Here is an 18,722-nt window from a genome sequence, read left to right on the forward strand (position 1 = left end):
CGTGTTGTCCTTATACCTCACAGCAGGCTATTAGCTCCCTCAGACTGGATTTTGCCTTTCTCTTTTTTCACTACAAAAGATTTTATGAAGCACAACTCCTGAGGCAGGAAGATAATGTTTTCTCCATGACCAGAACAACAAGCTACATAGGATGAGCTTTGATGGGCACCAAAACCCCTTACCAGCCCATCCTCGGTGTCTGTAATTTCCATGGCCAAGATTAACATCCCTGTGAGATCAAAGAAATGACCTGACAGCCTGATAATTGTCATGAGGATGACAGGAAAGATGGGGGTGGAGTAGCTCAGTGACACAGGGAACATTTCAGGGAACAAAATGGTGGTATACTTGTCAACGTGCCTAAAAATGATGCCACTTAGATGATGACATGAAACTCATATGTTGTTCTACATCTATGAAACTCACTCAGTTTTTAAGCTAGGAGATAAGAACAAAGAACATAAATGGCAACTCCTGTCAAGACTCACCACCACCATGTACCCCTCACCTGTGTGTGCCTACCCCAACCTCAGCTAGATGGCTATCATTTGAGATCTTGGTTGTAGTCAAACAGTGCTGAGGAGTCATGATGAAGGCTTCCCCTCCACATGTCTAGTAGCTGATTGCTGCTGACCATCAGCTAGAACCTCGACTGGGGCTGTTGGCCAGAACATTTACACATGACTTCTCTGTGTGCTCTAAGCTTCTTCACAGCGTTGTGTCTGGCTTCCAAGAGCAAATGTCTCAAGACACAAAAGAAAGAGCCAGGTGGAAACTGTATTGCCTTTTCTAACGTAGCCTCCAAAGTCACATGTCATTGCTTCTGCCCAGTTTAACTGGTTAAAAACAAGGCCCTTAAGCCAGCCCATATTCTTGAAAAGTGAAATTCAACTGCCTTTCTTGCTAGAGTGACAAAAATTGGCAGACACATTTAAAACCACTCCATATGTTTGGGACAAAATATGTGATTGAAACATATTCTCCTTGCTCTGTTAAGTATTGCTAAGATAAAAAATAATTGCTAATGTTTTTGAGCACTTGTCATGTGCCAGGAAGAATGTGAAGCCCTCTTCATGTTGCAAGAGTTACATGACAAACCATCACCTCTTCTGTGGGACAGGTACTCTTATTTCCCCATTTCATCACTCTGGAATCTAAAACTTGAAGATCCTAGGTAATTTGTCCATGGTACCCAGGTAGAAAGTGGCAATCCCAGCACAGGATTGTCCCTTAAGCCAAACTGTCAACCTTTCCTCAGTCTCTATTTTACCTATAGAAGATGAATTTCAGGTACATGAAATAAATTTCTCAAAGTTAGTAAGTAGATGTATAAATGTATCCAACCTCACACAAGAAAATACACTTGTACAGCTCCTAACGATATGGAGAAAATATCTTCTTGATAACTGTTGTGTGAAGGTTTTTGGAGGGAGGAGGTTGGGTTTGAGGGAAAGATGCTGGGATAACCCCTTTGTGGGGCAAAAGGGAGCCTCCCTAGCCAGGTTGCTGGGCAGAAGGGAGCTTGTTGAAGGGAGAGGTAATTGATGGTGTGGAAGAAGGTTAAAGAAATAGGGTGACCCTCCAACCTACCCCATTTCCCACAAGAGAATCAGAAGATTTTAGGAGAAGAGACTTATTTAAACTCCTCCCACCCCCAAGCCTCTGAAAATCTTCAGTGAAATTGCAAAAAAATCACAGTGGGTTTGGTGTAGTTGGATTTATTGTTTTAGCTAGTTTAGAGGCTGAGCTTTGTATCATGGATTGATCAGAATTAGCCCATGCTAATAAAGGAGGGCACTAACCTCTGGGTTTTTAAATTGTGCCCTCTAACAAGTAGTTCATGTCCTTGACAGAGTGATGGAATTCATTAACTAGTTTCAGTCCCACTAGGGGCCTCTTCATCCTTCCCAGTAATTGGCATCAAGCCCAATCTGTTCCAGGAAGAATGAATTTCCTCACTGAGCATATGCTTACCAAGTGCCTACAGCACTTGTCATACCCAGATATGAACAAACGTCAGTAAGATTAAATTCTGGATTGAGGAGCTGTTCACCTTGTTTTGCCCACTCTGGTTACCAGGAATCTACTAGGAAGGTAGGTCTCACTTGGGCCAGATACCTAACAGTTCTGCAATAAGTCTATGAAACCATCTCCAAGTACTCATTAAGACTAACCCAACACTCTGTGGTGAGACCCAAATAAATGTTATTCCTTGTGCTTAACACCAAAGAACCTCAAGGATTGTCTCTGGTTCCCTTTCATTAGGGAAGTGACAATAACTCTTTAACCTGCCTAGCTGAAGGCATAGCTCAGGTCTGAATCTAGGCCAATTTTGGGTTTCCTGTGTTGTTCTTGTCCATGGTCATCTGCTGCCTCTTGCCACAGATTCTTGGTGGTAAGTCTCAGCCTTGGCACAAAACAGAGTCATTGACCACTAAGTGCCAATTGTTTCCTCAAAATGCTTCCATTTCCTCCATCAAGCTCTGAGAAATCTGGCCCTGGTATTGTGAGTTCTGTAGCTTCCTGTCACTAGCCCTGCACTCTCTGATGGTTGTTGTGTTTTCCCTGTGGAGATAAACATTCATTGCACCAATAAGAGCAAAGGCTTTATGTCCCTTCTCATGGAAGGGATTAGTTATATTCTGACTGGAGTCATGACTTAAAATGGACCCCTCATTGTGTAGAAATGTGGATACCATGGCACTTCCCTTGCAATACCTTTAAGTCTCTCCTTGTCAAGGTTCCCTTAAACAGTACCGTTTCATCGCTTTGTAGAATGCTGTATCATTTCCCCAATTATTCACAACCCACTTTCTATAAAAGGACTTCATTGTTACATACTTGTGGTGTCTTCCTACTTCTCCACCCTGCTGATAATCAGACTTGACTGTGAACTAGTTTTGGCCAATGGATTGTGAATAGAAGTGACAGAGCCTGTTCCAAGAAGGAGTCTCGAGGGCCTCAAGAGTCATTGTTTCTGTCATGTTTCTTGCAGTTTTCTGTATCCACAAATGTAGATGTTAGATGAGTATTCCTTCACTCTCAGTCCCACAGTGGTTGAGACATGAAGAATGGAGCTGGAGATGAACTGCAAGAGTCATGAAAAATGGGCAAGAAATAAACCTTTGTTGATTTAAGCCACTAGGATTTGGGGGTTGTTACTACAGCATTACCTAGCAAGAGCTGACTGAAACACTCATAATGTAAGCTACGTGCTTACTGTATGGAAGCCTTTGTGGAATATGGAGTTGTACTAGACACAGTGTCTGCTGTCTGCCTTCTAGAAGCTTACAGTCCAGGACAGAGGATTAGATGCCCCAGTATCTGTTAAAGTAGCAGAAGTGGCTAAGCTGATGAGTGAGGGAGGAAGACCATAAGGCTGGTTAGCAGCTTGGAAAGTAAGAGGGGAGAATTTCACAAAGGAGGGGTGATTGGGAGGCTCAGTGATGCAGGCACTGCAAGGAGAAAAAGGGTTGAGCAGGGTCTTCAGGGAATTGCTTCTGGGTGAGTGGGTGAGGGGACCGTCAGATGCAAGGGGTTGAGGAGGTAGAGAAGAAGCAAAGCCATCATAAAACATCACTCTTCCAACACGTGTGGTGAGAGGAACTGTGGTCATGCGGGAAGTCAAAGATTGTAGCAGTTTCACAGGGTAATGCAGCAAGCATATTTGGGGTTTCTGCCCTTCCTTCATTCCCTTCCCATAGAGCCTGCCCCTTGCCCAGTGGGTCGGCTGAGGGAGAGGGAATTGGTTAGCCCCATGCTCCCAGCCTCAGATGATTGGACCGAGGAGGGCACCTGATTTGAGCAGAGCCAATCTAAGTTGCCAATGACATAGCATTTGAATAAACAGGCTCAAAAAGATGACTGGGGACAGTAACATTCCATCTCAAGGAGACCCAAACTAAGAGGTACAGATGAAAGATGATCCTTGGGAATGGCTCCTTGAGCTGAAAATCAAGTAGAGGAGAATACAGAGACTATTATCAGGTAATGTACATACCTAAGTCATGAGGGCCCATAGGAAGTGGTTGGGAAAAAAGAATAAGAGAACAACAGATACAGGGAGAAAAGTGGAGAAGCCATGAGTAAGAGATAAGGGTAAGTAAACTATGGTGCTTCATATATGCCAAGGGCTGTCCTAAGTCCCTTATGTTGATATTACCTCATTTATTTCTCATAACAATCCCAGGAGATGGGTGCTATGATTATCCTCATTGTACAGATGAGGAACCCAAGACACAAGAAGTGGTGCCCAAGATGACTCACAGTAAAGCCATGATCTAAAGCTAAGTAGGCTGACTGCTGACTCCCTCCTTGTAGTCACCATGCATTACTGCCCCTCAAAAGAGAGATGAGAGGCACTCCCTGTAGCCTCTGTGGGCCAACTCTCCCTAAGCTCAGGCATTTTCATTTTAGTGGATTTCCTGAGATCATCGAAGCTATCCAGAATGGGTTTCAGCTCCTGGCAACCGAAATAACCCAAACCAAACCAGATGGGGAGGTCTGGGCTTTCCAAGCGAGAGAGCCTAGGGATGTTAGAGAGAAAAAAGGAGTGTCAATGTAGCAGACCTACAAGGGAGCACAGAGGGATGGGATTAGGGCAAGGGAGAGACTTTTCATCTCCCATAGCCAGGACCATATGGCTTATTTTGACCATCAGGCACCCACAGTGCCATATGGCAGCCAGCTAACTAACCAAACAAAACTGACACATAATTCAGGCTGTACCTTTCTGGGTGGCTCAGCCACTAACACAATGCGTGAGGTTGGGCTCGCATGCCTCCTCCTTTCTGGGCTTTGGTTTCCCTGTCAATAATAAGGGAACGATGATTAAAAAAAAAAAAAAAAATGGAGAGAATCTGACTTATCAGCACTTTGTGGAAGGTGCAGATCACCCTGTGGCAGCCAGACCTGGCATCTTGGGTCAGGTTTTCCAGAAACATCCTCTGAGATGGAGGTGTGAGTTCAGGAAGTGTATCAGGGAGTCCACTCAGGAGCGACACCTGCGAGGACTGAGTGTTGCTGAGGGAGAAGTTGCAGCCAATTCCATGGGAAGCTTGAGCTCTTCAGAATTGTCCCAAATGGAGTCATGGGGCTGTGCCTTTGTACCCCACCCCACAGAGAAATCATCGGGCCTAGGATGCCCTCTTGGGTGAGGCAGCTCCCTGAGTCAAGGGCAGTTCCCAGTGAGAGGCTCAGCTCCGAGCGTTTCAGGAAGCAATGCTCCCTGTGGATGGGGGATGTGTGACTCAGGCCTGAATGGAAAGATCTGGGCAGTACATCAGAGCATCCCCTAGGCACCAGAACTGAACCCCACTTTTCAGGGGCCAAATAGGGCAGGGGAGCCTGGACTTTGGGAAAGGAGGGGGCGCTGAGAAGGGCCAGGAGGGGATTGCAGAAGGTTGTTCCCTACTGGTATAATCTCACTCTGTCCCTGCCTGGAATCAGGGAAGTAAGTGACCATGGAAAATGCTGCATGAGTCTGGATGTGTGTGGGAACTGTAAAGGAGCAGACTCCTGCATCCAGTCTGAGGCCAAGAAGCCCAAGGAATTTCATGAGGGGTCAGAGAGAAGCTGGAGAAAATGAGGCAAGGAAATTGTAGGGAGAGTTCAAGCCAAGTTTAACCTAAATCTCCAAAGGGCAGGGAGGTTCCACGTGGGTCACCTTAGACAAGAGCACATTTCTTAGCACCCAGCTGAATTTTGGAGGATTTCAGAATCTCCAAGAGCAGAATAGAAGGAAATAGCTCTCTGTGGGGCATGTGTTCCCAGCCCATAGCTGGCTGTTGAAAGAGCTACTGAAAGTGTACCCGGCCCGATTCAAGTGACACATGACAAGATGTGTGAGAGGGTAAGCCTCCCCCCAAAAGCATTCTCGCTTCAGGAGCTGAGGGACTCTTACGACTGATCACGTCCCCCAGAATTCATATACGGAAGCTCTAAAGCCCAGTGTGACGGGCACATAGCACTGGTGTCCATAGGAGAAGAAGGGCAGGAACGCACGCCCGGACCAAAGGCCATGTGAGGACACGACGAGAACGTGGCCATCTGAAAGCCCAGAAGAGAGGCCTCAGGTGAAACCAAACCTTGATCATGGACTTCCAGCCTCCAGAACTGTGAGAAAATTAATTAGTGTTCGTTAAACCCCCCAACCTGGGGTGCTTTGTTGCGACCACCCGAGCAGACTGAGACGGGGTTGGGGGGGGGCGGATAGCCAACCAGGCAAGCAACAGGCTGAGGAGGCTGGCGCCGGAAGCAAAGCCCATCTGTGTGCCCTCCTGTTTCTCCCTCTTCTCCGTCCTGCCTTGCACAGTCCAACGCCGGAGGGACTGGTGAGTGGCCAGGGGACACCTGGCAGAGTGCTGTTTAGAGCTACACGTAGACTCTGGATACGCAAATGTTTAACACGAGAAATCAGGGCCTCCTGGGTTGCTTTGCAGACCGGCTTCCAGCCTGGTGTTCCCAGCTGCACGCACTTGAGGAAGGACAGCAACGAGAAGCAGCTCACACTCGTGCCTCCTTCGTTTCCGGCCGCTTCCTTGTTTGTTTGCTCGTCACCACCAATGTCACTGGCCTGAATTCGGCTCTCCAAAACCCTTTGTTTCACTGCTATTCTTCTGGTTCCACTTTGGAACTTGGATTAAAAAAAAATATGACCCCCTTTGAGAAAATATCCAATGTCCAAATCAAAACTGCAAACTAGGAAGGTGAGAGTTTACTTTCTGGACCTCCTTATCTGAAAAATGAGGCAGACATACCAGATTTGTGGTTGAAAATTTTTTTTTCTTTAAACCATGAGAAGCCTGTCTTCAAAAGAAGCCTTACCGGCAAGCAGAAACAAAGGAGGTACCTGTGAGCTACGCTGCTGGGATCCGAAGGGGAGGAGCGAGTTTTAGAATCTTGCCCACCAAGGTGGGGCTTTACAAAGCGGGTTTGAAAACGATTTACTATCACCTCCTAGGGCAGTTAGTAGAGATGGAGCCAATGATGGCCACTTGCCTTTGTCCTCAAGAGGAGAGCCAGGCCAAACATGTTCACTGAAGCCTCTCCTAGGGAAGAAGACGGTACGTAGTGCAGGCCCATGTAGACTGGGGTGGGGGAAAAGGGGAGAAGGTGTACGGGTGCTAGAGGAGCGTGGCAGGTCCGGGGGAGACGGCAGGAAGCCCCACAGTGGGGTCCCATGGAGGCTGGGCAGCCTGGCCTCTATAAAGAGTCAGTTGACTGGCTGATTGGTCCTTGCCCTGCTGCCCCCAACAGTGGTCCAGGATCCAGAGAAGGGGGGAAAAAGGGCAGTACACATGGAAGGAACAGGAAGGCCAGTCTTTACATCCTCCGCCTCCCTTGTTAAACTTGGATCCCCACCTTCATTCGTTCCTGGCACCCTGTTTCCTTAACCACACTCCCCAATGTTCTAGAACAATTGGGTGGGGGAACAGACCTGCCTCCCCACAAAAGTGACCCAGGCTCCAAAATCATTTAGTTCTCAGGCTTTGCAATCCAAATTCTCATTACTGGGCATTAAAAAAGCTTTTCCCAAAGCGTGGGTCACAGATCACCCCATCAGCATCACCTGAGGAACTCATCTGCAAATTTCCTAGACCCACCCCAGAGTTATAATCTTTGAGGCAGGGCTTCAAAACCTGGGGCTGTAACAAGCTGCCCAGCCCAAGTGATTCTGATGCACTTTGACGTCTGAAAGCTGCAGGAAGCTCTCTAAACTCTGGTTCTGCTGTGTGTGTGTCTGTGTGTTTGTATGTCTCTGCTATTCGGTTTCAGATCTCTTTCCCCTTGGCGCCCCTGTCTTCGGCAGCCCGAGCTAGAATTGTCTGCACTCTGGGAATGTGCCCATAGGGAAGGTTGTGTCTCCAGGCTCTTGCTGATATCAAGCTAAAAATGCAACTGTAGATGCACCCAAATTAAGATTAAACTATTGCCACCCTCATGCATTCCCTTGCCAATCAGCTGCCTCTCTCCATGACCTCTGGATGTCACTACAAGCCAGGTTTGTATAGCTGCCAATGCTCTCAGAAAAGAGCTCTCCTTCCAGCAAGCTCTGGCTGGATTGAGGGGGTCTAACAAGAACCACCCTGAGGGGCCTCTGAGTACCAGACAGCAGGTCTTGCTTCCTCCAGACCCCAGAGCCCAGGAGTACTTTCATTCTTCGGTTCTGTCTACCAGGACTGGGGGCTGGGATGGAGGGGGCGGGGGTCCTGCTGCCAGCCAGGCTTAAGGCAGAGCAGTGCCACCCTTAGAAATCCCAGGGGGATGCCCTAAATCAGCAACTCATCAGGCAAAAGAAGAATGGAGAATTCTCTCTGCATCTTTTCATGAAGTCAAAGACTCTCAATCTCCCACGCCCTTCCCAGACCCTAAAGGCAGAAGGAGACATGCACCAATTAGAGATTTCACAGCCCTGCTCGCCCCTGGTCCTACTGCCAAGCAGCAGGGTACAGAGGACATGCACCTTTCGAGCACCAGGGCAGGGACTTGGTCTTCAGAGCATCGCACATATTCATTTAACAAACCTTTATTTAGTGCTGACTATACGGCAGGCTCCACAGGCTCTCTCAGGAATAATACTCTCTCAGGCAGGGATCACACATGGGTTTCTGTGGGACAGGAGCAGGGCTAATGTATCACATGCATCATCACACGGGAGTCCACAAACTATCCAAGGAGGCAGGACCTTCTATATGCGCCAGGGGAATCTGCCCCTTAGAAAAGTCTGTGCAGAGTGACTGGCAGAGCCGGGAGGGTGCCCTGGTCACAGGTCCAGGCCCTGCCTCACATCCTGGTTCACAAGGAAGGAAATGAGGCTCAGAGGGGCAGAAATGGCTGGTTTTTAGTCTTGGCTCAGTGTCCAAACATTCCTGAAAATGCCAACTCCTTTAGTGAAAACTTCTCCAGCAGACGCCTGCAATGTGTGTTTGTTTATTGGTATGTGTACATTATACACTCTACCATATAATACATTAATAATGTAGGTGAAACATACATTAAATTATAAAATTAAAAATACAGAGGAGTAGGAGTTCTAATATTTTCTCTGCACCCTGGCCTAAGCCTTTGCTAATCACATCGGGTACATATCTCTGATTCCTTAGCTATTACAATGGATACAGTGAGGATGAAAAAAGAGAACTACTTTGAAATTAAAATGACTAATAAGTGCAAATTACTCTAAATCATAAGCAGAATTTATTCTTATAGGAAATATCAATTAAGCCCCTATGCATGTCAGGACTTGTGCTGGGTACAATGGGGAGGTCGCTGATAGTCCCAGGAAGAGCCTGTGCACAAAGGGGCGATCGCTAAGGACACGGGAGATACAAATACGTTTGTCTGGAGTGCAGATGGAATGACGGGGATGGCTAAAGCACTGGGTCCTATGAGACCTTTGAGGGGGAGAGGCAACGTGCCCTGTGTAACCATTAGTGATATGGTTAATCCTTACTCTCCTAACTACGAGTTCACAATGCTTATTAAACATACTGTAGCAAGAACACAAGCTATGCCGTAAAGGGCTGAAAGCAAGACGGTGTATCAGCTGCCATCATCGATAACGTTTTGACCAGTCCCCATGTGTGAGCCCATCATGCCTGCATGAGACAAGGCACTAAACCTGTCTAGGAAACATAAGCCAACCCAGGAAATCCAAGTGTCTGTGTGTTGTGCCAATGTAGTTGGAATAGAAGGCAAGGTCCAACTGGATTAAACCACCGATGCTGAGAGGAAATGGAGGTATAAGTATTTGGTGCATCAGTTGCCTAGAAGGGTAAATGTGGGGACCAAGGAGGTGCATTGAATACATGTGGACCCTTTCCCCCTGGAAGTTCCCCTCCATGAAATGTTCCCCAGCCAGAAGCACCTGGTAAGCCTTTGCTGTTTCCTTGGCCCTAGAGAGAGTCCAGAGAAAGAGAGCATGAGTGGATGATTCCAGGATCAGACTTGGGAAAGGACTCCAAGCACACACCTGCTGGTGATGGCCTCATCGCCATCTCTGCATCCAGAGGACAGATTAGCAGCAGGGCTGTCACGAAAAAGGCTTGGAGAAGAGGCAGGAGATCATACTACCCGCTGGTCTGGAGGAAGCTGTATTCGTCCACTAGGGCCGCTACAACAAAGTGCCGCAGACTGGGTGGCTTAGACAACGGAAATTGACTGCCTCACAGTCCTGGGGGCTAGAAGGCCAGGAGCAGGGTGTTGGCAAGGCTGCTTTCTTGGGAGGCCTCTCTGCTTGACTTGCAGGTAGCTGACTTCTCCCTGTGTCCTCACATGGTCTTCCCTCTGTGCTTGGGTGTGTCCTAATCTTTTCTTATAAGAACAGCAGTCATACTGGATGAGGACCCACCCTAATGTCCTCATTTTAACTTGATTACCTCTTTCGAGACCCAATCTCCAAATGTAGTCATATTTATGGTACTGGGGCTCAGGACTTTAACATATGTAATTCGGTAGAGGACATAATTCTTCAGCCCGTAACAGAAGTGTTTTCTGAACTTTGTTACAAATGAAGCAATGAACGAAAAAAAGAACTAGCCAGCTCACTGTATGAAATGTCATAAAGGCTTCACCAAAATCTGGTATGAATGCTGGGAAGACTGACCCAACTGGGCCGCTTTGGGCCAGGATCCCAGGAGAGACCAGCTGCTACCAAAAGCCTTCTCTACAACAAGATGATGCTATGGACTGAATATCGGTATTCCCCTCAAATTCATATGTTGGAATCCCAACCGCCAGGGTGACGGTATTAGGAAGTAGGGCCTTTGAGAGGTGATTGGCCAGGAGGGTAGAGCCCTCGTGAATGGGATTCGTGTTTTTATATATATATATTTTTTTTTTTAAAAAGACACAAGAGCTTGCTCTCTCTCTCTCTCTGTTCTCCAGCATGTGAGGACATGAGAAGGCCATCTGCAAACCAGGAAGAGGGCTCTCACCAGAACAGAAACAGCCAGCATCATGATCTTGGACTTCCAGCTTCTAGAACTGTGAGAAGTAAGTATTTGTTATTTCAGCCACCCAGTCTATGGAAACTTGTTACAGCAGCCTGAGCTAAGACAGATGGTGAGGACTCTAGGAGTGTGATGACCCAACCACACATGTGAAAAGGGAGAATCTCCTTGATCACAAACAGCTTTGGCCGCATTGCCCAGCGGGATGGAGCTGTCTGCAGGTAGCAGCTACACAGGCCCCACAGGGTCTGACCTCGATGTAGAACTTCCAGGGGGTAGGCCCTGGTGCTCGCTATTCGTGCCCCTAGATTCTTAGTGACCCATTGGCCCCAAGGCAAGTCCCCTTATTTGAAATGCAGTGCCTCTAGGATGTTGTGCAGTCCAGTTTTGAGATGCCTGTCACTGTAGTGGCGTGAATCTCTGAGACTCACGGGGAGGAAGCTCTTACTGATACGGCAACAGGGGTTTTCCTGGGTGCTGACACCAGGAGGCATTTGTAATGCTGGTAGCAGCTCTGCGTGGCTCTAATCTGGTTTATGCAAACCCAGTCATTCTGCAGCCCACAAGGAAGGCTAGGAGGAAGGATTTGCTTTGATCTATTATCAAAGAAGCTTTTGCGTTTACGTGGGAATGGCTGATGCTAAAAATATTGCTGTTTGGGAGAAACGTGAGCCAATCTATGTCCTAAATTCACATATTTTAAATGATACTGCGGCATCTTGGAACACCCAGCGTTAAACAAACAAATGTGAAACTCCGTGTTTCATTCTTTAGATAAAGACCTAATGACGGGAGGTGCCAAGCATCCAAGCGCTTGTGCAAGTTTCCTGCCTCTTCTCTTGTACCATTGTCTTCCATGACCCATGCTCCAATCTGGCCATACCTGCCCCAAAGCAGAGGAATGCTTTCCTTCAAGGCCCCTGGCACAAAACTCTATACATGAAGCCTGGGGGGTTGGAACCATTGTTTCAGAAAGAATTTTCTTCCACATTCTGCTCTAGCCCAAGGGAATGGAATTCGAGTCAGGACACTGGGTCTGAATGTAAGCACTGCCTCTCACCAGCTGTAAGGGATTAGCTTGGGCAGTTAACCTCTGAGTCTGAACTTCTCCTTTGTAAGATGGACCCCTCTAACCACCCACCCCCAGCCACCTTCCTCCTATTATGGGGCTTTTGTGAGAATCAAATGGAACAGTGTAGGTGAAGGTACTTGTAATGATAAAGCATCACATACCTTGCAGGGGACATCTTTGGGTTTTGTCACCCAGCATCTTTTACCTCTCCTAGTAACAACATATTTTTATAACCTGAATCATAACCTGGTAACCTAAATTTCCTCTGGACAACAAACTTGATCCCATGATTACTCCCTGGGCTACAGGTGTACTTGACCTTGGACAGTCCCAGAAGCTGGGGGTGTGGCCCCTTCCCTAGGAGAGCCTTGCACCCTCCCAGCCTCCTCCTGTGGTGGACTGGCCCTCAGAATCCTTTCCAACTGCCCCCCACTGTGCTATCCATACTGCAATGGTTATATAGCTAAAAACCACCTTTCTAGACTTTTGTACAGGCAATGATATAAATGCAAATTATTATCCAAAATTTTCCATTCAAACTAGATTTGTAAGGCAAGAGTGCAGAAGAGATAGTTTCTCTACAACATTCACATTTTCTGTAGGCACGCATGCTCATGGACACTTCCCATGAAACAATGGTTCAACATCGGGTCAATTGTGTCTTGGGTTTCAAAAGCAGTTTGGAAGCAATGTCACCAGCTTCCTGGCCTCCTGATCCCCAAATCACAAATATGACATGTGGTCTTGAATTCAACTGTTCTCATGGTGGCCTCCTGATTCCCCTTCCTTCCTTAGTGTTTCAAGAGTCATAGCTCTCCCCAGCCAAGTTAGTTCTGCTGTGTTGTGGGAGTCATTTCTAAAGCTTCGATCTAAAACTCACTCTTTCACACAGTGGAGCTTGAAGACGGATCAGCCTGAAGAACTATGACTGTCAGAAGGACAAACCCTTCTGAGGTACTGTCAGATTTAAGTCTACTCCCTGCCCCATTTGTGTTTTGGGGGACCAGCAGCACTATGATGAGGCCAAGACTGTGGATATTCCCCACATGGACATTGAGGCACTGAAGAAACTCAGTAAGAATAAAACATTAGTCAAGAAGCTAGCCAAGAAGTATGATGCCTCTTTGGCTTCAGAATCTCCGATCAAGCAGATCCCACAAATCTTGGGCCCAGGCCTGACTACACTGGCAAGTTCCCCTCCTTGCTGACCCACAATGAGAACATGGCAGCCAGAGTGGATGAAGTAAAGTCCACAATCAAATTCCAGATGAAGAAGGTGCTGTATCTGGCGGTGGCTGATGGCCACGAGATGACAGATGACGAGCTTGTGTACAATATACAGTTGGCTGCCAATTTCCTGGTGTCACTGCTCGAGAAGAATTGGCAGAACATCCAGGCTTTATACATTCAGAGCACCATGGGCAAGCCCCAGATCCCATACTAAACTGTAGCTTAATAAACCCTAGTGCTACCATTATAAATAAATAAATAAAATATAAATAAATATAAATAAAATAAAATATAAATAAATAAAACAAAACTCACTCCTTCAAACCATCCAACAATTTTGCAAGCACTCAGTACTGGAATTAAATCCCTCTCTGCTTTAAATATCTAGAGTGGCTTCTATATTCTACAAATGAATCCTACCTGGTACAGAAGAGATGGATACTCGGGACCCCAAGTGGACCAAGGGGAGTCAGAGCACAGAATTTTATTCCAACAGTTGATAAATAGAGGCTAATTTTCCAATAGAGTTGGAAGTTATGAAACCAGAGCAGCTAGCAGCCATCTTGCCTTCACAAAAGAGGTTTCTGAGAAAAGCACCAACATGAGGGGGCCAAGCCAAGAGATGAGAGAAGCCTGATCTTTACACCATTTGGGTAGCTGAATCAAGCAACGTCTTGTACCAAAACCACCCCTGAGCTTTCCAGTTACACAAGCCAATGAGTTCCTCCTTTTATCTGAGACAGTTAGAGTTGAGCTAGTCCATCATTTAACCAAAACATAACTTATCAGGCATAATAAGGAGAAATAACAGGGCAGCAGCGGTCAGATGGCTATAGATCACATATTCTCAACCACAGGTCTGCATCAGAATCACCTGGGACCATTTTACAAGGTACAAGTGAACAAGTGACAGACACATGTGAGCAACTGGAAAATTCTCCCAGGTGAGCTGGTTTCCACTTGTACCACTGGAGAGTGTGGCTACTATGGATCAACTCACAGGGAAGGGAGAGCAAGGTAGTGGCCATTTCTTGAAAATACTTGAATGTTTGAATCTCAGTTCAAAGCACTAACATTATTTTTTAACTTAATTTTGATTTTCTCCTTCTAGGGTTATAAAACCTTTGCATTAAATCACCCAGTATTATAACCATCAGATGAGAATACTATCGAGTGAAATATTTCAGCCCAGCTTGTGTAAGCTGATGCAGCTGGGCCATTTTTTAAAAAATTATATAAATAAGTGAATACATAATCAATCCCTCGAGTGCCAGCTCTCTGTTCTGTGTGCTCCCAGAGCTGTGATTTTTCATCTTTATGCCCCCCAAAAGAAAAGCAACATAGGGAAAAATGGTGACAGACTGTTCTCTGTGACGTCAACCAACAGACAAAGCTATGTTGTTGATGCTCATTCCAGAAGGCATTTCTACTGTGGGTTTTGGTGGGTGCAGATTTAGAACAACCCTTCCTTTTCTGGAATAAATATTAACTATTTAATACCAAAAGCCACCTGAGAATAGAAGTCAAATGTTTTGATGTCTGCAGTGTGTCCAAGACACAACAGTGGCAGAAATAGGCCTATGGAGTGGAGTGAACAAGCACAGACCTAAATATTGATCAAGCATTTTTCAAGTGCCTGGCCAGGTCTTGTGTAGCCAAAGATGAACCAGACATACTCTATTGGTTTAAGAAATTTACAGTCTATAGAGAAACAGACTTGGTAAAAAAGGGTAATCATTTGATGAACGATTTTATCTTTGGAATCAAAAATTATTCAAAGACAAGACTGAAGAATAAGTTGAGTGATCAAACCAGCTGACTCCGAGGTCTCACTCATAAGATGGCTCTGAAGTCGCTTCCCAAAGATCATTTCTGCAAACATCATGAGCATCTTAGAATGTGTGCATAACCTCCGGAGGTACCACTTTGAAAGGGCAAATTCATTCCACGTATAAGTTCCAGTTTGTTCCTTTTTGGTTATGTCTTCAGAACATATATAGGCAAAAAAGATCCCATGATTAAATGCTCGACAGAATTCTTCCCTAAACTGAATTTCGTCAAGCCTTCCCTGGATGTGAATACTTATTAGGCCACATAAGCATTAACATTCAGTTATACTGGCCCATTGCCTGGGCCCTGGCATCCCCTGGAAAGCTCCTGCTGGGTATTGATGGAGACTTCTCTGTGTGAAAGAACAGTCTCTGCTCTCAGGCCCTCCTGCCTGGCCCCTCACTGTTGACTGCTGCCCATGAAGCCACTCGAGGCCATTTTGGCCAGGATCTCCGGGAGCAGTGCCTTCCTTCTTGAAGCCCCAGATGCACTGTAGACATCGGAAAATAGACCTTCATCCCAACCCTGTGCTTTATTTTGTCCTCAGGACTTGGGTCTTGGAAGCCCCCATTGCAAGCAGGTCACTGACCTGCCCGTAGCTTCTTTCCAATCCCAGCCCCTCCTCTACAGGGCAGGGGTCCCAGATGGCATGACATCCAGCTCCACCCTCTCCCCACCAGGCTCTGAACCGAAGTCCACATCACCTCCTCTCTTTATGCACACTGACCCCTGAGTAGCTGGCTACCAGCTCACGAACCCCTGGACAGCACGTTCCCATCAGGTTCAGCTACTTCTAAAATAAAGATCTGGCAAGAGCCTGAAGAAGCAAGTGTCCCTCCTCTCACTTCTCTTGGTCTCTGACAGAGCTAACTTGAGGCCAAAGCTTATACTGAGTTAACAGAATGGGTTCTGGGCAGGACACTGCTGCTCTCCTTCGACAGGGTAGGGACAGTATCTGTGAGTGACTGTAAAATCGAGACACACCTCATGGACTCCAAGGGGCAGGGACGTCCAACAACACGCAAGGCCAGTGGAAAGGGAGATGCCGCGAACACTGTTCAAGAGGGTTTCTTTTAGGGAGTTGCCCTGTGGGGAATGCTCATATTCTGCTTTGTACTGGCTGTAATGTTTTAATTCTTTTTTAAAAGTCTCTACCTCAGGGCGCCTGGGTGGCTCAGTCAGTTAAGCTTTGGACTCTTGGTTTCGGCTCAGGTCATGGGATTGAGCCCCACGTTGGACTCCAAGCTGAGCACGGAGTCTGCTTGAGATTCTTTCCCCCTTCTTGTCCCTCCCTGTCTGCTCCTCCCCCCACTCACATTCTCTCTCTCTCTCTCAAACAAATAAATAAAGATTTTTTTAAAAAGTTTCTACCTTATAAAATTATGGGGAGAATGAAACAAGGGTTCGGATGTGAGGGGTCAAGTCCTCCTGACTCTTCCTCACTGTCCATTCTCCTTCTCCCCACAACTTCCTAGAACTGTACATTTTATTTGAATAGCTAAAGAAAATAATATACTTATATTAAACAAGCCTGACTACATTACAAATTAAGATACACAAATTTACATGACTTTTTTAAAAGAGATTTTAAGTAATCTCTACACCCAATGTGAGGTTTGAACTCACAACCCGAGATCAAGAGTCTCATGCTCTACAGCCAGGTGCCCCTAATTCTCATGAATTTTCAAGACGGAATGAGGGACTTAAAGGAAATTTTACCTGTGCTGCTCTGAGGCATGCATTCACTCTTGTTAGGGACACTTTAGCAGAAAAGTTTGAGAATTCTGATGGTGGACCCCAGGGAGGCCCCCGAGAGCTCCCTCACTGAGGACTGGCAGTCAGCTCGTGTGTTGGGAAAACCACTTTGAAGGAGGCATGGTGAGGTGGAGGGAATGGAGGTTAGGTTCTTGAGCTCAGCCCCTGTCTAATAATTATACAGGTTGCCTCTCAAATCTAGAGCCTTCTGTGTGCTAGGGCATCCACGTGCATTTCTCTTCAGGTTTCCAGCAAAACCTACACTATCACAGGACACTGAGCCTCAAAGAGGTGGAGAGCTCTCAGTTGCATGGCCTGAATTCAAGCCTAGGCTTGCTGCATCTCACCACCGCTGTACCTTTTGAAAACCATCCCCATGCTTCCCACCTTCTGGCTTTCCCCATCTCCAATAAGGCAGATTTCCGGAGTCCCTGAGGCCAAGCCCACCTATAGGAAGCCATGATGCCTTAGGCACCTGACTGGGTCCAGTGATGCCTTAGGCACCTGACTGGGTCCAGGAAACTGCCACTGGATTCTCTTCACCCTCAACTAAACCCATTTCCTGACAGAACAGTCTCAACTGTTCCTCATCTGACTCTAGGATAAAATGACTCCATGATTTTCCCAGAGGGACACTTGGCAATGAATTTCTAGTGGTTGTGGCTGACTCTGAAGAAAATCGGGTATTCTCCTGCCCAGAGTGGAGATGAGGCTTATGTAATCCCGAAAAGGGAAGTCTGACAGCCTTGCATGGAGGAAGAAGAGTGCATCCCCTCCACCCCTGTCACATCTCCTTTCAGGAAGTTGAGCTACTCCAGTGTCCCAGGGAGAGAAACAAGCAGCTCCCAGCCATGGTGTTTCATGCAGTCCCCACCCCCTGGACATCATACCTGTGGCTTCTCCCACCGGCCCTCTGCCTGCAGTCCAGGAGACAGCACTGATGTGATGTGGAGACATTCAAGGCTTCACTTATTGCCAAGGCAGGAGGACAAGCACACCCTCCCCTGTGGGGTGTACTGCCCATGAACAGGAAATGGCTCTGACTTTTCTTCCTCTCAGCCTTCACTTTCTGTTTCAAGTTTTTAGTCTGTATCTCTGAGTCACACAAAACATTTTAAAGCAAACAGTAAGAAACAAGTGTACTTGGGAGGGGAATGTCCTGAATTCTAATAAGCCATTTTCTCCGTAAGGCAACAACATCGCTTTCAGGTTCCAAATCGGACTCTAGTCTGTCTACGTTTGTCCCTTTCCGTGCTCTGTCCTCTAGAGCAGGAACTTGGTAGGTGTGAGGTTCCACGGGTACAAGAGGTCAAACGGGGTCTGCAGGGGCCCTGGGACCGTACTTTTGGGGGGCCTCAGCAGTGGCTACACCTGATAGGCAGCCAACCGATATGTATTTACTAATCATTGATTATGTTGCCAGATATTGTGGTAGGTCCTTGGGATGGACTGTGGAGCAATGTGGACAAAATCTCTACCCTCTTTAGGCTTCAAATCTAATGGGGAAGAGAGATGTTAAGCAAAGTTTCCAATTACATTGAATATTTTGAGGGAGAAGGACAAGGTCTGTGGGTGCAAATAAAGAGGATGTAACTTGGCTGGGGGTGAGAGACAGAGTAAGAAACATTCTCCCCAAGAAGGTGACATTAAGATAAGACCTAAAGGAGTTGCCTATGTGCAAATGAGATGGAAGGATGGGGTACAGACAGCTCCAATCCAGGGGGTCAGCCTATGTGGAAAGCCCTGAGGTAAGAGAATGTCCAGGATTCTGGAATGGAGAGAAGAAGGAAGGGAGCAGAGGGGAGGCAGGCAGAGGCATGGAGACCACGAGTGGCAGTGGAATGAGACTGACAGGTTCTAGGAAAGGAAAAGATGCCATCAGA

General features: G+C 46.8%; 1 long non-coding RNA gene across 1 annotated transcript in view; it reads right to left on the reverse strand.

The window, feature by feature from the left end:
• LOC113919395 overlaps positions 1-17,848 on the reverse strand; it is a 51,717-nt gene extending 33,869 nt beyond the window's left edge. Inside the window, exon 1 of the long non-coding RNA XR_003518981.1 lies at positions 17,730-17,848. This is a non-coding gene — a long non-coding RNA (uncharacterized LOC113919395). The remainder of the gene's footprint in view (positions 1-17,729) is intronic.
• Positions 17,849-18,722: the final 874 nt, after the last annotated feature.

This window comes from Zalophus californianus, chromosome 3 (genome assembly GCF_009762305.2).
Source record: "Zalophus californianus isolate mZalCal1 chromosome 3, mZalCal1.pri.v2, whole genome shotgun sequence".
NCBI classification, from domain to species: Eukaryota; Metazoa; Chordata; class Mammalia; order Carnivora; family Otariidae; genus Zalophus; species Zalophus californianus.